The sequence below is a fragment of the Impatiens glandulifera genome, chromosome 4 (assembly GCF_907164915.1).
Source record: "Impatiens glandulifera chromosome 4, dImpGla2.1, whole genome shotgun sequence".
NCBI classification, from domain to species: domain Eukaryota; kingdom Viridiplantae; phylum Streptophyta; class Magnoliopsida; order Ericales; family Balsaminaceae; genus Impatiens; species Impatiens glandulifera.
The window spans coordinates 40,676,224-40,697,980 of NC_061865.1; the positions used below are offsets into that span (position 1 = coordinate 40,676,224).

Consider the following 21,757-nt stretch of genomic DNA (forward strand, 5'->3'; position numbering starts at 1 on the left):
TGAACCGCATACAGTCGCGGTGATCTTGTCGTAGGCAACTCTTGCGGTTTTGAAGAACTCTTCGACCGCATCTTTGTATATGACATGTGGACCGCCGAGAAAATATCCCAGACCGGTCTTAATTAGCCGGTCAATAACTTCCTTTGCCTCGGTCGTACCATTCAGCCGGATTTCCTCGAAATCCACCTTAGAGTAGAGTTTGAACAATGCCGAATCACGACCCATGCTATAGAATTTGAGAATGAGATGAAGCCGCTTCAAAGAGTTTAGAAAGCTTAGAGAGAGAAAGTGAATTCGCGTGAGAATGAAAGATAATGACTGAAGGTCCCTTTTATAGACGCGGTATGGAAGCCCAACCGTCCCATCATGAATGGGCGGGAATTTTCCCTCCAAAATGAAAAGGCGCCAAACTATGGGCGGTAAAGTACGAAAAGGTGGGCGGCAACTTTGAGCGGGAGATTTCCCTCCAAAATCCTATGCTTATGTCATGGATGACGCAATCTTTTCTTTGAAGCCGAATGATTGAGCGGTTGCTAAGTCTAACCAGACATTTTGATTGATCAGAGTGTTAACAGTTTTAAGCAGATTTTATAAGACCGGATAAGAACGCGGTTATAGATTGAAGATGTGAACCGGTTACTTAGATAAATGTTCAAAGAGTTAAGAAGACACGGTCATTTAAACTGAAATGATAATGGAATTCAAGAAATAGCAGATGAAGAAAACCGATTATAAGATTCGGTACAGAGATAGGCATAGAGAAACAATGTAAAGTATAGCCTATTCAAAAGACATTCTCCAGAGTCGTTCTCTTGCCGAATCACTGTTGAGGATGTTTGAAGAGGAAGTCGGTGTGCCCGGTCCGAACTCTGGTCGGTACCCAAGGATCAGCTTGCTGATATACGGTGCATACCCGAGACCTTTCTTGGTCAATACCATATTCTTTAAGTTTTCCCATATGATCGATGACCAGTTGATGGCCGATTTGCAAAGAATGTTGGTCATGATGTTGTAGGTATTCTTGGAATACCGTTGATTAGGCGATTGACACAGAATTGACCGGGTCACGATTTCGAGCAGTAGCTGACCGTGACTATCAAGTTGGGTTTTTGGCCCAAAGTGTTCCACCGGAGAGGGGGTGGCCGACAAGTAAAGCGCGGTTTCAAATCCCGCAAGATCCTGAATAGTCTCAAAATGGACTGGATGTGGGTCTCAAAATGGGGAGTGCCCCGAAACACCCTTGCATTGTGGAAGAACTCCAGAACGGAGTCTGGATAGATGGAGTGCTTAGCACATAGGAAACTCTCAAGGCCGGTTTCCTCCAACGATTTTATCATCTTGTATATATCATACTGCTCAGTGGTTGAGCAGGATCGAAAATCGACTTGAAGGATGTTAGGAAACTGAGACATTTTTGCCTTAGTGAGAGAGGTTCTTGTGACTTGTGAGTATTGTGGTGAATGTTTGCTCCACTTAAATACTAGTTTAGGGACTATCCTATTGTCCAGGCAATAAATGAAATGATGTGTATTAACTGCAGGATAAGAGAGTTTGCATAAAATAGGCATGTTTGCAGTCTAGGTGTCGGTCATAGGCCTGGACTATGAAAGATATCAAAAGATCTTCACGTCTTTTTAGGCGCGACCAGTTTTCTTTAAAAAGGCACTGTTTCAGAACAGATATCTACAAACATTGATAGTTGTTCCACATCTGTGAAATTCAAATAATCTAGACTGACCTGCTTCCGAACCGGTCAGTCATCAGTTGTTCATCCCGATGCGGTTAACTGGTGTATCCACCAAGTAGCCGGTCGGTTTACTCTATCTGATGAACTGGGCGGTTCTTCCATAGGCATCTTGAAAATTTAAAAATCAACAGCTTAGGAGGAACTACCTGTTTTATCTATCTAAGCCGGTTTCCCTTTTAAGCATCCTTAGGAAGGATCTGACTAATGTCGGTTAGACCGAGAGTAAGTCTGAATTGAGAGAACTTAGCTTCCTGTAGAGGCTTCGTGAAGATATCGGCTACTTGTTGATCAGTCGGTACGTACTCCAGCCGGATATGCTTCAGCGTGACATGTTCCCGGATAAAGTGATGCCTTATGTCGATGTGCTTGGTTCTGGAGTGAAGAACCGGATTGTAGGTGATCGCTATGACACTTGTGTTATCGCAGAAGATCGGGGATTTCTCGGCTATGACACCGAAGTCCTTCAGCTGCTGTTGGATCCATAGGAGTTGAGAACAACAACTTCCGGCCGCCAAGTATTCAGCTTCTGCAGTGGACGTGGCCACCGATGTCTGCTTCTTGCTATGCCATGAAACAAGCCGGTCACCAAGGAACTGACATGTTCCGCTGGTGCTCTTTCTGTCAATCTTACAGCCTGCATAGTCTGCATCTGAGTAACTTGTTAGATTGAAAGACGAGTCCTTTGGGTACCACAGGCCGACATCAGGTGTGCCTTTCAGATACTTCAGTATCCTCTTTGCGGCTGTGTAGTGGGATTGTTTGGGATTTGCCTGAAATCTCCCACATACACCAACTGCAAACAAGATGTCCGGTCTACTCACTGTCAGATATAGGAGGGATCCGATCATGCCCCGGTATGCAATCTGGTCTACCGATTGGCCCTCATCATCCCTGTCCAATTTAACTGATGAGCTCGTTGGAGTAGCCGCCGAGGAGCAAGTGTCCATTCCAAACTTCTTTAGTAGCTCCTTAGTGTACTTAGGTTGGCTTATGAAGGTTCCTTCCTTAAGTTGTTTAACCTGAAGACCTAGGAAGAAACTTAATTCTCCCATCATACTCATTTCAAACTTGTCAGTCATCATTTTTGAGAACTTATCACATAATTTAGGATCGGTTGAGCCAAAAATGATATCATCTACATAGATTTGAACAAGTATGATATGTTCCTTCTTTTCAAATTTGAACAATGTCTTATCCACTGAACCGATAGTGAAATCATGTTCTAATAGAAATGCGGTTAGTGTATCATACCAGGCTCTAGGTGCTTGCTTTAGACCGTATAAAGCTTTGTTTAGCCGGTATACATGGTTTGGAAATGCAACGTTCTTGAAACCGGGTGGTTGTTCAACATACACCTCTTCACGTAGGTCACCGTTCAAGAATGCACTCTTAACATCCATTTGAAAAACCTTAAAGTTTTTGAAAGCAGCAAATGCAAGAAAGATTCTAATTGCTTCAATCCTAGCTACAGGGGCAAATGATTCTTCAAAATCAATGCCTTCTTCCTGTTTGTAGCCTTGTGCCACTAATCTGGCTTTGTTTCTCGTGACCAAACCGTCCTCATTGAGTTTGTTTCTGAATACCCATCTTGTTCCTATGACCGATTGATCTTTCGGTCTAGGGACTAGGTACCAGACCTTACTACTCTCGAACTGGTTTAGCTCTTCTTGCATTCCCAAGATCCAATCCGGATCTGACAATGCTTCATCTATTCTTTTCGGTTCAATCTGGGATATGAAAGCGGAATTAAAATATCCTTCCAGAAGTTGACTCCTAGTTCGAACAGGTTTTGAAGGGTCACCTATAATTTGCTCAGGAGGATGTTTACTATTTCTTCTGAGATTCAGCTCAGGGATGTCTACCAAATTACCGTTAACTTGACCAAGGCTAGACATGTCGGTAGGCTGAACGAGATTGTCAAACCGACCGACTTCCTCGGATTGGACCGAAGTGTCAGCTTTCTGTTGTGGAACAGCTTGATCCGGCTGGGTTTCAATGTTACCCATTTGGTCATGGACAAACCGCCTGAAGACAGGAGTCTCATCTTCACTATCAGAATGAATATCGTTATTTTCCAATCTGTTGTGTAGATCAAAGCATGAAGCAGTATTGCTTTCAACCGATTCATCGAAAACAACGTGAATTGTTTCCTCCATGGTTGCAGTTCTATTATTGTATACTCTATATGCTTTACTTACTGCTGAGTATCCTAACATGATTCCGGTATCGGTTTTTGCATCAAAAACGGTGAGTTGGGTTTTGCCATTTATATGGATATAACACTTACAACCGAAAATCCTGAGGTATTTAAGTTTAGGAACTCTGTTAAAATAAACCTCATACGGTGTTTTATTGTGAAATTTGTTTATTAAAGAGCGGTTTTGTGTATAGCATGCAGTATTGATAGCCTCAGCCCAAAACTTCTAAGCAATGCCGGAATCGGCTATCATGGACCGTGCGGCTTCCTTGAGAGTCCGGTTTCTTCTCTCGGCCAGGCCATTTTGTTGAGGAGTCCTAGCACTAGACAACTCGTGTCTAATGCCGGATTCATCAAGATATGCAGTTAATGTGCTATTGGTAAATTCGGTACCTCTATCACTTCGAATGCAATTAATGCGAGTTGATTTTTCATTTTGCAGACGTTTAAGAAGAGTAATCAGGTTTGATACCGTTTCACGTTTAGATGGTAAGAATATTACCCATGTATATCTAGAATAATCATCAATAACTACCATGGTGTAAAGCATACCTCCTAGACTAATGACCTGAATCGGTCCAAATAAGTCCATGTGAAGGAGATCTAAACATCGGCTAGATTGAATGTTCCCTTTGCTCTTAAAGGATGACCTAGTTTGTTTACCCATTTGGCATGCTGAACAAACCTTATCCTGGTTAAATACTATATCAGGAATACCTTCAACTAACTTCTTACCACGAATGTAGTTTAAGGTTTTCATGTTTAGATGGTTTAGTCTCTTGTGCCATAGCCAGGTTTGATCAGTCGTAGCTATCATGCATATAGGATGTTCTATTCTAGTTTTCCAGTCTACCTTGTAGATGTTACCTATCCTATTTCCGGTTAGTAGTACGATGCCTTGAGAGTTCTTAACTAAGCATGCATGTTTAAGAAATTCTACCGTGTATCCAGCATCACACATCTGACTAATGCTAAGTAAATTAAAACGTAGGTTTTCAACTAGAAGTACATTATCAATAGTTAGGTTACCATGGACAATCTTACCCTTGCCCACGGTTTTACCTTTTGAGTTGTCACCGAAGGTGATTAGAGCACCGGTTACTGATCTAATATCGGTTAGCAGACTGCTGTTTCCGGTCATGTGCCTGGAGCAACCACTGTCTAGGAACCATTCGGAGTTTCCTAGCCGCTTCTTTGGGTCCTGCAAAATGTACATATTTACAACTATTTGGTACCCACATTTACTTGGGTCCACATGCGATTAGTCCCTTAGGTACCCAGACCTTGATAAATCGGACGGTCTTCTTTGCTAGGGTTTCAACTGTCTTTTTGGCACTCGGTCTTGTATATTTTGGTTTCCCTACAGATGACCTAAATGGTCTTTGGTTTGATGATCTGTAGTTTGACCTACGCGGTTCAGGAAAATCTTTCTTATATTTGAGGATTTCGGCTTTTCTTTTCTCAATGTCAAGCCATGAATCGGTTGGACCAACATAGTCGTATTTTAGCTTTTCTTCCCTATAATATGCGGTCTCCTCTTCTTCAGCGGTACATGTGCTCTTGAGAAATTTTATAAAGGGAAGGTTTCCTTCTGTAAGCCTTGCTCTCCATATGGGTTTTCGGTCTTTAGAGCTATTCTCTGTGTATCCTAGGACATTCTTACAACGAGGATGCATGTAGTGTTTATTCATGTTCTTTACTATATCACTAGATCTCTTATAGGCGGCCATCTTATATTGAAGTCGGGCATTCTCTTCCTTGGTTAGTTCTCTAGTCGGTTCACTAGGATGTTCGGTCCTAGGATCTAACTAGGTTTCTAGAGTATGGGTATCATCAGATTGTATGACTTCCGGTTCGGTTATGATAAGTACCTCTGGTTCTATTGGAATAGGTATTATAGGGTCGGGCTTGAAGTTGAGGTGCTTAGGTAGCATGGTTAGTAGGTTCTTGTATTCTTCTACCATGTCATTCAGTGCATTATATAATTCATCTTTAGTAAATTCTTCACAAGGAGAGTCAAATACCTGTTCCTCATTTGCCATGAGACATGTGAGGTCATCGTCACTGTCACTGTGAGCCCATAGACTTCCTCCATCGTTGGCTATCAGTGCTTTCTGTACCTCACTTCCTTCACCGATTTGTTGATAGTTGTTCCGGTTGTTCTGGTAATCCGGTTTCTGGGTATCTCTCCTTGGTTTCCTGCATTCCCACTTAAAATGTCCCAAACAGTTACAGTTATAACATCTTACATTGGATTTGTCACCATAGTAGTTGTTCGTAGGTTGGCTTCTTTTCATGAACCTCCCAAACTTCTGTGCAAGCATTGCCATGGCATCCTCAGTGAACTGTTCGGCGGTTCTGATCGGTGCAGGTGCAAGGATCGGTACCGGTGCAGGTGCAGCTGCAGGTGCAGGAGCAGGTGCAGCCGGTTCCGTAGATGTGAACAATGCTCTGGTTGATGTTGAGGCCGAGACTTCCTCTTCAGTTCTGGATTTCATCTCGAACTCATATGCCTTAAGATCTTCGAATACATTGTATAGTTTCATCTTACGTAGGCTCTTTGATTCCCTCATTACCATTGTCTTTATATCCCAAGCACCTGGAAGAGATCTCAGAACCTTCATGATGACCTCTTTGTTGTCATACTTCTTGCCCAGATTTGCTAACTCATCTAACACACCAATGAACCGGTCACTGTATTCCTTCATAGTTTCTCCTGGTTTCATTTTGATGCTCTCAAACCTCTGTGTGGCTACCATTATTTTGTTCTCCTTTGTTCTTTCATTTCCCTCAAAGATCTGGATAACCGTGTTCCATGTCTCCTTCGCGGTTTGGCAGTCTCTGATCTTGCAGTACGTGTTTCTGTCCACGCTGTTGGAGATCCGGTTTCTTGCATGATTATCCAGGTTGTTTCTCCTTCTATCTTCAGCCGTCCATTCCTTTCTTTCTTTATCAATAATTATCGGTCCTTCGGTCAGGATGGACTCAATTTCATCATCCAAGGTGACTAAGTGCAGGTGCATGCGTGCCTTCCAGTTGGCAAAGTCATCACCTTCTAGCATTGGAGGCCTATCTTGATACATGCTTGCTTGAGTATTGAAACTAACTGCTCTGATACCAATTGTTAGGATCTAGATCGTCGCTGGTGGACCGGGGGGGTTGGACCGGTTAGCGGTTCACACTCGTAGGGTGGTGGTTAATCCTGTTAGAGATTAACACCAGGGTTTCAATACTACACAACCTGTCACAAACCCTTGAACTAGGTTCAAGCGCGGAAGAGGTTTGCTTTCAGGTTGAAGCGGCACGCTTTGTATGATAGGCACGGTCGGTTTCGGATGATGAAGATTTGGAAATGGTGGGTCGGTTTCGGTAATCTGGATATTCGGTATGGTTGGTATAAAGTCGGTTTGGAGTTGTGTGGTTAAGTTAATCGGTTAGATAATGAAGCCAGCAGAAAGTAAATGACAAGACAGATTTTATGGATGTTCGGAGATAAAACTCCTACGTCACCCCTTCCTCTCGAAACCGCGAGAAGGATATTCACTAAGGAATACAAATACAATCCGATCGAGACTTATTTCCTGCTCGATAACACTCTTACAATTTATACCGAAATTGTAAAACACACTTTAACTTTCAACACTTAGGCTTTCTAGCACAATCTTATCACTTGTAGTAAATGCTCTCTAAAAGTTGTGTCACCACGTATATGCTTCTTAAGTAATTGCATTTACTCTTCTTCAGCTACCTCCTTTTATAGGTGAAATATGCCAACGGTCATATTTCAATGCCTTGAATCTGATTGGCTGATCAGAGGCGCAGTGATTCAGTGTCTCAGAGGTTCAGACCTGCGGTCGTTTCCTCAGACCTGACGGTCAAACTCAGACCTGGTATTGTCTCAGACCTGGCGGTCTGTTCTTCCGGTGTGTAAGACAAGCCTGCCGGGTTTGTCTTTTACTTGATGTAGGCACTGTCTGTTGGACAGTTGTCTGTACTTGGAAGATTTCCTTTCTGCCTTATCCCGAAGTGGAATGATCCGGTAGTACTGTCTTCTGCAGCCTACAGTCTTTCCTCAGACTTGCATGGATATGGAAGTATTCAGTCTGTTCCTTTGGTATCGTTCTCAACAGATACCCGAAATGTCTTCTTGTACTGGCCGGTCATTTGACTTGGCCGAATGTCTTTTGGTAGTGATGTAACCGGACTTCTTCCGGTTATTTCTCTCTTATGGATGATCGGCTGTTTGATGATTCTGGTTTTAAGCTCTGGCCGATCCTTTCTTTGTGCGGTCACGTTCCGAATACTCTTGATCGGTTTGGTAGCTTGACCGGTTAGGTTTCTTTAGTTGGTTCTCTTGTTCATCCGGTCCGGTTCCTTGTTCCTGCATGGGAAGTTTATTTAAGTTAGGTTTATTTGAACCGATCTTATTTTATCTAACAGTTATGATTTTGGATAATCGTTTATACACGAGATCAAATTTATAGCTAATCTCTCAAAAATTGGGAAAAAAACTTAATTCCTTGATGAAAGAAAAATAATCACAAAGGACACAAAGAGTTGTTCAAAGCCTAGCTCCGAAGATGTTTCGAATCTGAAAACGTCAAGATTCATTTAAAGGATCATGGTTCATTCCAATCTTGATAAAAAGACTAGGATAGGAACTAGGGGAACAAAAAAAGTCCCTTTATTTAAAAACATGAGCCGTTTGTCATAAATAAAGTTCGAAACCACCGACTGACGAATTTCAACTAGTTGCAAAGGACACTTTGAAAGAAAAAAGAGAAAAAGGATTATGTTGAAATATTCCCTTAAAAGGAAAAGAGGCATGACCGATAATGCAAAGTAAATAAGAAAATCGAGTCTCCAAAACCCTATTTGCTAATAGGTACCTAAAACCTTATCTGTCGATAGGTACGAGACATCGTTTGTATATGATTTCATCTAAAACACTATCTGTTGATAAATATCTAAACCTTATTTATTGATAAGTACTCAAGACCATTCATACATGATCCACCAAACTCTATCTATCGATAAGTGCAAGATATTGATTTTATACGATTACGTCCAAACTCATATTTGTTAATAGGTATCCAAACTATATATGTCGATATGTGCAATATATTGTGTTTACACGATTCCGTTAAAACTTCTATTTGTTAATATGTATCCAACCTAGAATTTCGACTAGGACTAAGATGTCCGACTAATGATTCTAACCTAGGACCAACGAGTCTCGCACCCGATTGAGAACTCCCGAACTAGGATCGATGAAGTTAGCCCTAGGCTAATCCATGACCGGGGGTTTCCACACTCGATCGTGGACTTCCGACCTAGGACCGAGGGTCTTAGACCCGTCTAATTAAATGCACCCAAGATTGAAGACACCGATCTTAGGGTTTATTTGGTTGCATATATTAATTTCTAAAATTATTTTTGTAATTTTGGGACTTAAACCATTTTCTAAAAATCCAAAAAAAGTAGAAAAGGATTTAAAATATTTTTATGATATTTTCTAAAAAATAATTTTGTTAAGGGCTCGTTTGAGATTTATTTCTAAATCTTAATGCCTTTTAAACTAACATTTTTCAAGTATATTCCTCATTAGTCATCATCATCAGCAACATGTACCATCATTTAAAATTGTTGTTATAATTTTATTTACGTAAAAACCTGTGCATGTCTAGTACCGAAAGAAATTGAAAGATTTGCTGAAAAAGTTATCAAAGGACAACAGGATACCAACACAATTAAACAATCTGCTCCAACTGCTATTGGAAAAATTCATGTTGAAAATGATGCAGAAAAATAGGAGGATAATGAAGGAGCTTGGAAGATACGCTATAATGAAAGAGCTAATCTGTTTGGGTTAAAAAATCAGATTACAAAGCTCCTTATGCATGCTAAAAAGGGAGAAATTGTCATCAATAAGGAGAAAGCACAACAAATTACAATTCAACTCAACATCCACTATCTTCAAGACTGAAATCTGCTGAAGAAAGAAGAATATGAAGAAATTGTTCAATGGTCAGTTGCTACAATAAAGGAACTGATGAAGGCTCCCAAATCTAAGTCATATACTATCAGGAGTAACTCGACATGGAAAACTAATGAAGTCTGGAAGAACAACAATGCAAAAAAGTCAGAAGAGAATGCCTATAAAGGGAAAATCTACTTGGGCAATACAAAAAAAAAGTGGAGGTATTGAATTCTCAATTTGAATTTAAATTGCCTACTGAAGTAGAGGAAAACTGTATAAAGAAATGAGAAAATGTACTTGTGAGAAACTACATAGGGAAAAACAGAGTATCCTTCCCAATTACTAAAGATGCACTGTTGAAGCAATGGAAAGGAAAAGGGCTGGAGAAGATTTCAGCAAATGTACATGATTTATATTTCCTTAAATTCAAGAAAGGATCTAATCTGGAGGAAATTCTAGAAAATGGGCATACATATATAGGATCCAACTGTATGAAATTGGAAAAATGGTCTGAAGACTTGAACATATTGAGTAAGCCAAAAGAAACTGCACAGATATGGTTCAAGCTCTAGAATATACATGTACATATGTACAATTCTGAAGCACTTAGTCATTTTACAGGTTTATTGGGTAGACCATTATACATGAATCCAATTAATGAAGGAGGAGAACACCTATCATTTGCTAGAATTAGCATTGAAGTGCATCCTAGAAGCACACTACCGAAAAATATGACCGTAGTAGACAGAAATGGAAAACCTACTATCATGGAAATCACTTATGAGTGGAGGCCAGACATATGCTCTTTCTGCAATACCTTCCAACATACAAGCCCAAAATGTGATTTGACTAAGGAAGAAGATAAGAAAATTCATAAAGGCCAGAAAGTAAAGATGCAGGTAAATGATACAGAGGTGCCTATTTTCAAAGAGCAAAATGTGGTTAAAGAACAGGAAACAAAAGATAAAGAAAATTCTATACAAGAAGAAGTAGTACGAAGAAGGAGGTGGAACCTCAACCTAATCATGTTGAAGAGATAGTTGAGGATTCTCAATCAAATCAAGTTGAAGTGGTTGCTAATGAAAATAGAGAGGAAGATACTCAGGTTAATCAAGAGGAAGAAGAGAATTCTAAGGTTAATATAGAGGAATCCAAAGTTGTTGAGAATTTTAAAGCTAAAGTTGAAGAAAATAAAGACAATGATCTCGAAATTCAAGTTGATAACAACAGGGTGAAGAGCCTGAAAATTTTGAATATAATTATTTCTATCAAATCAGAACAGATTCATATAGAGAAAGAAATCAAAATGAGTATAAGCAGTATTCATCAACCTCTTCAGTTCACCCCCCTTTCATTGCAAGAGAAGGGGAAGGGGGAGAGAAAAGACAAGGGGAAGAGGAAGACAACATGTTGAAACATCAGGTTGGTATGGAAATAAAAATTCTGATTGGAATAATTAGGATTTAATACAGTTTGTAATCTTTGTTTGTAATCTCTGTTTCTTGTATGTTTGATTGCTACTAATCAGATTCTTTAGGGTCTTTTAATTGTCATCATTTAATCATAGCTAAAATTTGACTAACTTTGATTCTTAACCCTCCCACTTTTAGAATTTTAATGAAATAGTTATAACCATCTTATATATATATATATATAAATATTATTATTATTATTATTATTATATATTCTCTATAAGCAATATTTTCTCTCCCTTATATATTTCCTTACCATATATATAATCTAAAAAATTATCTATATTAATATTTATTCAAAATATAAATAAATTTTTTTTTTTGTTATAAATGCATCTACCTTCACAATTTTTACATTTATACATATAAATAATTTTATTTTGTTATAAATGCACCTACCTTCGAAATTTATATTTATTTGTTACCTTATATATATATATTATATTATTTTTCATCATTAATTTTATATATATACATTTTATCTTTTATCATACATTTTTTCTCTCATCATATATATATATATATATATAATATTATATATATATATATATATATAATATTATATATATATATATATATATATATATATATATATATATAATATTTTATATATATATATAATATTTTCTTTATGAGTATAAATAATTTTTATGTTAATATAAAAATTAACTAATTAATAATAAATATTAAATACAAAATATATATACATACACAAAATAATAAAATATTTCAACAATTATAAGTGGTTTAGGGGTTTAAGTGTTCACATTTCATTCTTAAGACTAGGGTTTGAGTCTCAAAACATGCAAATTTATTTTTTTAAGAAAGTAATTTATTTTTTTAAGAAAGTATTTTTGACTATAATATATGGTTGCGCAACTTTTAAACAAATGATAGGCATATGAAAGTGTGAGGTCGGTATTAGTGGTTGGTTTGGAGAGCATTTAAAAGTGTGAGGTCACGAGATGGAGCTCGGGTGGTGGTTTGTCGAGTGTGAGGTCAGAATTAGTGGTTGGTATGATGATCATTTGAAAGTGTGAGGTCGGGTGGTGGGTGATTTGTCGAGTGTGAGGTCAGAATTATTGGTTGGTTTGACAAACATTTGAAAGTGTGAGGTCACGAGATGAAGGTCAGGTGGTGGGTGGTTTGTCGAGTAATTGAAAGTGTGTGGTCACGAGATGAATGTCGGGTGGTGATTAATGGTTGGTTTGACTTGAATAAGAGGTTTGTGATCAATTGAGATTGTTTGTTGATTTGTTGAAAGTGATAGTAAAAGAGAGGTTAACTAAGATTGGTGAGTAGTTCGTTGAGGGATAAAGGAATATGTGAGTCACTATATTATGGTTATTGGGTGGTTTGCCGAGGGGATAAAGAAGCATATGAAAAAGTGTGAATCACAAGATGATGGTCAATTAGAGAGTTATTGGTTGAGTTTGACGAGATATAAGAGGTGTGTCATCAATGAGGTCGACTTAGATTGGTGGGTGATTTGACGAGGGAATAAAAAATGCATATGAAAAAGTGTGAGTAACAAGATGAGGGTCAATTGAGGTGTTAAATGGGTGTCGATAAGATAAAATATATGTTAATATTAAGTTTAAGATTAAATTTATTTTGCAAACTAAAACTAATTTTAAATTAGTTAGATATGAATAAAATATTAATTTTATCTAAAATATTTATATATAAATAATATTATATATATTTTTATCCGTGTAAATGCACAAGATTAATGTTAGTTACTCTAATATTACTAATATATATTTATCTACCTTCCAGATAATTCAATAATGGATTTTTGCAAATGAAATGAAAATTAGAAAAATATACATTGTCTTGGTAGGGAAGAGTCAAATCATTTCGTGAATAATCATAATAGTAGTTTGAGAGCCAAAAATGGTATAACAATTTTTTTTTTTACAAAATCCACTAATGATCATTTCTGAGAGTTCGAGAGTCAATTTATTTTAAAAAGTAATATAAAAGCTAAAAATAAGTGATTAGAATAATTGAAGAGTCACCTAGGTAATTTGCATATATATATATATATATATTATAGATAAATATATATATATATATATTTTATAGATAAACATTACCTATTATATTTATAAATTTTAAAAATTCTAGAAACTATACCGTACCAAGTAATCAGCTTTGTAAGGATATATATAATTATGTATAAGTTAAAAATAAATAAGAATAAAAATATAACATTAAAATATATATAATGAGAAAGAAGATTATATATGTGTATATAAATTAATAAATAAAGAGAGAAATAATTTATTTTATGTAGCTTAAATTTTGTGTTAAAAATAAATGAGAAATATAAATTTACATTTCTAGAGAAAATATATTGTATATATAAATATAAAATTAATAATGGAAGTAAAAATAAATAAATATATATATATATATTTAAATTTATAAAATAACATTTTTTATCTACATCATTTATGAAATTATATATAAATGTTTTATAATTATATATATATATATATAAAGAAATAAAAATAAATTATAATATATATATATATATATATATTATATTATTTATAAAATATATATATATATAATTATGAAGAGACAATATTTATATAGATAAATTTATTTTATTTAAATATTATATATTAAAAAAACAAATAAATAGAGAAAATAACTTTTTAATATTATGGAGTGAGATCATTTTTTTCCGAATAATATAGGGAGAAAAACATTTGTAACATTTTTTTTCTCTTAAAAATTATTCTTTTTTTTTCTCTTAAAATTTTTATTATTAAAATATCTTAATTATATATATAATTAAATTAAATAACATATATAACCTTTTAAAATTACTAATATATATAGATAAATTAAATATATTTTAAAAATATATATATATATATATTATTATACTTAAATATATAAATATTATTTTTAAAAATATTTTAAATTATATATATATATATATATATATATATATATATATATATATATATTTGTTATTCATATAAATTTATTATATATAAATATAATTATTTATATAATTTAAAAAATATATTTATAAAGAAAATATTAATGGGTAGAATAGTGAAAATAATAATCATAATCACTCTTATAAATAATTTATATTTTATTTATATTTATAAGAGTTAAAATAATAATTTATCTAATAAATATAGAGAATTACAAATACTAATATAAAAGGTAACAACTAATATTTTTTTTATTTAAATAGATTGTTATATATATATATATATATAATTATATATATCACAAAATAATTAATACAAAAGTTTTTTTTAATTGAATTTACCTATTTCTAGTTTCATGTGTCTAAGTTCTAGACACTAAGAATGAGAATGACAAGTATTTTTTTTTTTTCAATTGAATTTACTTATTTATAGTTTTATGTGGGTAAGTTCTAAGTTCTAGATACTGAGAATAGACATTGAGGATGACAATTTTTTTAATATTTATTTTAAATATGTTAATTCATGACTTAAAAGTTTGTGTTTATTTTAATTGTGTTTTCTCTATAGACAATGAATAAATTGTAATTACGAGACACAGTTCCTTCACCTGATGACTGGAACATGTTTCAAAACTATGATAATTATATATTTATTTTAAAAAATGTAATGTAATATAAATAAAATAAAATAGAGTTAAAAATATAAATAACTATTTTTAAGAAGAGAAAATAAACTTCTACAAAAAAAAAATGTAATAATATATTTATTTCATTTTTTTTATTATGTAAACATAATTTATCATAGTCTGGATCTTCCTTTCAAATTTTAGATAATAAATCATATAAACACCTTTCCATATTTCTACATCTCATTGGAATCTTTAGTGTCTATGTTAATAAGTCGAGACATAAGTGAAGTTGTATATTTGAATTCATTGATGAAGATTTTCGGTTTACCGTATAAGTTGACATAGCCGATTTCAACTTACAGAAAAAAAAAAAAAACTTAATTTTGGTAGACAATTCTCTTCTTCTCTCTAACAATAAAAATAAAAGTTATGATAAATAAAATCATTGTCTATGAATTGAGGACCACAATCTTTTATTTTTATTTATTATTTAGTCCATCATAAATTATAAAAAATATTTAATTTCTACACCTAATCAATTATATCACACCAACAAACAAATAGTAAACATACTATATACATATATTAGCCAATAAACGTAACATTGATTTCTTTTGATTGTAGGGTATTGTTGACTAATTTGTGTTGAGATTTTAATTTAATGGTCACTTACATAAAATCTGTTGTCAAAGTTAGTTGAAGCATTTTCTATCTATTATTTTTTTTAGTGTGAATTAATGAAATGTTTTCGTATATACAGCCTAAAAACATATTCACTATTAAAATTATTTTAAATAGATCATTTAAAAATGGTGAGAAATTAAATCAAAATGATGAAGCATACTTATAATTTTTGAATTTTTATTTTTTAAAGTTGAAATGGTTCTTCCAATTGATAAATACGTCAATTGACTTTCTTACCGTTGATGTAGACGTAAAGGAGAAATGAACGTATCTCAAATGTGGACAATTGGCGTTACAAAAGTTAATTTTGATTGATTATTTTTAATTTAACCCCTTTATAAAATTAAAAATATCACTTAAAATATTATTTATTAATTTATATTCATGATAAATACATTCTAAGATATAAACTTAATTTCATGTTATATAATTTTATTTTGACTTATATAAAATAATACATTTATACAATTATTTATTATACTGTTAATTAATAATTTTTTACAAATTACAAACAATATGTTACTATGGCCAAATACTCAAGGTGTCTAAGCCCATAAACATGGGTTTCCCGAGTTAGAATATTAAGGTGTGTAAGCCCTAAAAACATGGTTTCCTGCCAGAATTAGAATATGTTAGGCATCATTTACTTTTTCACTTTTACTCAAAAAAATAAAATAAAACTACAACCAACTAAAAAACCAAACATATAATTTAGAACCACATCATAACTCACATTTGGTTTCAAACATTCAACCTTCAACAATTAGTTTTGGTTTGAGAAGCTATGACTCTTACCTTTGAATAATGAGGATTAATTTACTAAACTGCACTGTTTGAATTCTAAAGTAGAGGAGATGTTGTCACCATTTAGGCATCACTTTAAATTGAACTAAAACTCTCTGCCCAAATATGATTTTGATTGTTCAAGCTGGAGCTCGATTGTAGGTTGTTTTCTTCAGAGAACATTTTAATTGTTATGAGATCTTTTTTTTTTCTTATGTTATTTGTATCTTTGATTGATTTGTTTGTGGCATATTGAGATTTGATTTTGTTAGTAACCTAGGACAACTTTTGTCATAGTTTACGTTTGAACTGCTTTATTTTTGTTCAATTAAATTTGTTGGGTTGTTTTTTTCTACCAAATTCTGAAATATTTACAAAATTATGGATTAATTAAATAGTTTGATATAAAAATATAAAATAAAATTCTCAACAAGTCGCTTTGGCCGAGTGGTTAAGGCGTGTGCCTGCTAAGTACATGGGGTTTCCCCGCGAGAGTTCGAATCTCTCAGGCGACGATTTATTTTTTAATCTCATTGTTTTTTGGAAAAAAAAATAGGAACATATTTAAGACAACATAAATTTCATCAAACATTGTACCATCAACCATATTTAGATTCAGTCACTCTACCTTTACAATAATATTAGTTTTAATTGTGACTCCAATGAGTGCAACTAACAACCTTTCAAGTGTGGAGCTAGAAAATATGTTACCTTAGATGGTGTGCTTTGTTTCCATCAGAGAACTTTTTGTTGTTATGATTTCTTTTCACATTGATTGATTTGTTTTTTCGCATTTTAAAATTTTGTTTTGTGTGTTACTTTCGACCATTATTGTCTTATTTTGTGTTAAATTTCTTTTGTTGAGTTGTTTTTATTAACATTTTAATATTTTTATAAAGAATATAGATATAAAGAAATGGTTTTATTGTCTAAAAAACTTATCATAATGTTAAATCAAGCACAAATAAATCATAAACACCCAACAATTAACTTCAACTAAGTGGTTATAAGGTGTGTTTTCTAAGTAAATAGGTTTTCCGGGAGAGTTTAAATTTCTCAATAAATAATTTGTTATTCACTTTTTTTTGAGAAATTGTTTTACAAACAGAATATTTAAAACCACATCATCAGCTATATTAGATATTTCATGTTATTTGGATCGGACTCAAGAAAAAGTGAAAGTTCAAATAGGTAAAAAACATAATATTTAAGTGATATATATATATATATAGATAAATAGATAGACGATGGCCAAATGTTATATCCAACCTTCACCAATGAGTTTTTGTTTGAGTTATGGCTCGACGAACAATGATTGAATACAACTCACCAGTTTTGAATTGTGAGGCTACAAGGTAGAACATGCACTACCTCTTATCATGTTCAATATTGCCGACTTCCTATAGATATATGCAGGGCCGGTCCTGAGATAAGCCCGGCAAGCCCTCGGGCTAGGGCAGCCCACTCCCAGGGCAACCTATTTTTAAAAAATATCAAAATATTTAGTTATATTTATTGTAATTATATACATAAATGGTTGTAGCATGGTGGTTCAAGATATGTATTTAAAATTTCAATATGGTTATGGTTTCAAACCTCAAAAAAAAATGATTTTTTTTTTATCAATTTTTAAAACTAGACTTAGGGCAACAAAAAAAATATATCGATCTTTTTCTACTGAGGCTAGGGCAGCCCAAACCTCGGGGACTGCTCTGGATATATATACATATGTCCATGGTTAGTGAGAAGGCGTAGGGGTTGACGACTTAGAGGAGTTGCAATGTGAATGTATAGAATGAGCGAGTAGTTGAGGTTATATTGTATTTTGATTTTGATGATCTCTGTAAACTTTTTGAGAATTTCAAACTATTCAATAACTTACTAATTTTTCTATTTCACTCTTAATCCCACATGTACATGTTTGTCACCTCTCCTATATTGAATAACCTTCCATTCGGAAAATGAATAACCACAAAAAAGAAAAAAAAATCGACTTCAACTATCTAAGTACCTTAATAATTGAGATTGAAGTGACTTTTCTTTCTATTTTTAATTGACTTAGTTTATAAATTGGACAATAGATCTGAATTTTATTTTATTATTATAATTTTTTTTAATAAAAAGTATTTTAGTCACTAATATATTAATACAAAATATGAAATATTTTTCAATTTTTTTAAAAGAGTTATGTAATGTGATATAAATGATAATCGTTTAATATAACGATAAACAAAATACAAAAACACGAGTATTTATCTTGTCACCAAGCACACCAAAAAGAATTAATCACTTAAAAAAAATAATAAAAACAAAAATAAAAATACTCATTAACGAACAAACAAAATATAAAATCTAACATTAACGAGCTAATAAATTCTCAAGAAAATTAATGAATTCACTAATCGTCTCTACCAATTTCTAGAAGAGATCTCCCATATCTTTATAATAATCGCGTTGTTAAGTAAACGCATTAGTCGACCACGATCACTAAACGTCCTACGGTTCTTTTTGAGCTAAATAGTTCACTAAAAAATATTTGGGACAGAGACACAACGACTCAATCCATCCGAGCTTACGATTTTTATCCAAACATCCCAACAACTAACGACTAACTCAAGCATCACTCACACAATGTCAATAATGTTCTAAAATAGACTCCAAATTGTCGTCACTCCTTTGCAATGCAAAAGTAAGTGAGATGACGTCTCCACCTCTTCGCAACACATTCTACAACGACTAACTATACTGCACCATTTTTTATGTATCTATCATTCGTCAAAATCCCTTCATGCACGACACTTTATAAAAAAACGAGATTTTTGAAGGTAATTTAGATTCCCACAACATCTCTCCTAGAAAGTTATATGAGATAATCTACGTAAATAATCTATCCCCAAAAAAAAAAAATCATCACCTTGTGACCCATTAAGATTAACATTCATACCTATCTATCCTTAAGAGCTCATTTGATATGAATTTTTTGAGATAATGTTTTATATAATTTTTTTATAATGAATTAATTCTTATTAATTTAAATATGGGATTACATATGAAAATTTTATTTTATTATATCTTTTTGTTTAAATTATATAAAATATGATAAAAATATAAAATAATTTATAAATGTTTATAGTTATATATATATATATTTATATATATAAAGATAAATTTATAAATATATAAATATATAAATATATACATTTTATTAATGTGAAGTATTATATATATAATTATGAAGAGAAAATATTTATATTTATATTTATATTTATATATAAATATAAATATAAATTTATATTATATAAATATTATATATTAAGAAATAAATAAGGAAAGTAAATACTTTTTAATTTTTTTTATCTAATTATGGTACAAGATATAATTTATTTTATATTTTATATATATATATATATATATATATATATATATATATAATTATGAGTATAGAATATTTATATAAATACATTTTATAGTATATAAATATTATATTAAAAAATAAATAAGGAGAGTTATCTATATATATATATTAGATTTATTGAAAATATTAAATATATACTTAAATTGTTGATCAATAAAAATCATAACATAAACATATTGAATATATCTAAATATTAAAAAGTTTTATTATTGTATTTATATAAATATTTAAATCATAACATATAATATTTTGATATATGTATTTTGTATTATTTTAAAAATATTGAAATAAAATATGAGAATCCTAGATAATCACTTTTTTTTTAAGATCAGTCAAAATTTAAGAATAAATATATGTTTCAGAAAAAAAAGAAAAAGTGGAGACCTGTTAAGATATTTTCCTCAATTCATACTCAAAATATTATAACAATAAAGGATAATATTTCAAAACCTTTTTTATCATTTATTTTTTCTGATAGTAATACAACATACACAATTCTATAGGTATACTGACAGGTGTTCAGATCTTCTGCTATCGATTGCTGTGTTCCCCTGTGGCGGACCAATCAGATTGCAGCATTATTATTTTAATAATAAATCAATCTGGGGAGGAGACGGAGGGAGGGAGAATCCGTAATCCGGGTTTAGGCCCGGATTCACACCAGACGCCGTTAACGGAAGCGCCTGTTAACGCCAGGAAATAATATAATAATCATATGATACCCAAATAAGATATCTTCGCTCCGGGCACCGTGTCAGAGGGAAGGGTGAGATGCGATGGGAGCGAAGATTTACACGCCCGTTGCCATGACCCTCATGTAAACCCCCCATACCCACCCATGAGAAGACCGCCTGCCGTTCATGAAAATACACTTACACATCTATGTAAAGACCAAATTGACAGGGATTTTATATTTACGTTTATTAAATATTAATTTAATTTATTAAAAAACACATGCAGCGATATAATATTCGCTTCAATAAATTCATTCATTTTTTTTCAAGGAATTTTTATTTAATTTTTGTATTTAATTTTTTTTGCCTCGAGACTCTCTGGAGCGAAGATATATTTGCTTCAATTAATTTTAATTAAAACCTCATGTAAACCCCCCAACCCACCCATGAGAAGACCGCCTGCCTGCCATGGAAAGACACTAACCCGTTTATGTGAAGACCAAAATGACATGGATTTTATATTTCCATTTATTAAATATTAATTCAATTAATTGAAGATGACATGCAGCAACCGAACAAATCTTCGCCTCAATTCCTTGGCTATTTTATTATTATTTTTTTTTATTTCATTTTTTTTGGCTAGAGACCCTCATGAGCGAAGATATATTTGCTTAAATTAATTCTAATAAAAACCTCATGTAAAACCCTCTTACCCACCCATGAGAAGACCGCTTGCCTACCATGTAAAGACACTTACCCGTCTATGTAAAGACCAAAATGACATGGATTTTATATTTCCGTTTATTAAATATTAATTCAATTAATTGAAGATGACATGCAGCAACCGAACAAATCTTCGCCTCAATTACCGGCTAGTTTTTTTTTTTAATTCCGTTTATTAATAAATGTTAATTTAATTAATTTAAAATGACATGCAGCGATATAATATTCGCTTCAATTAATTCATTAATATTTTTTTTATTTAAATTTTTTTGCTGGAAGAGAATATTTGTTCGCCTAGACCATGTTCAATGTAAAATGGATTGAATAGTCGCTTCTCGAGAGAACACTTATTCGCCCCTGGTCCCTGTGTCATGTGACATGGAATGAATAGTCGCTTTTCGAAAGAAGACATGTTCGCCCCGGTTACATGAATATATATACCCCCTAATATGATTATTTTATAATCATTTCCGCCCGATTCATCTCTCTCTCTT

The 21,757-nt window shown here is 32.8% G+C and overlaps 1 non-coding gene across 1 annotated transcript; it reads left to right on the forward strand.

The window, feature by feature from the left end:
- The first annotated feature begins 16,884 nt into the window (after nt 1-16,884).
- On the forward strand, nt 16,885-16,966 carry TRNAS-GCU. Its single transcript has one exon. It is a non-coding gene; the product is annotated as a tRNA-Ser (tRNA).
- Nucleotides 16,967-21,757: the final 4,791 nt, after the last annotated feature.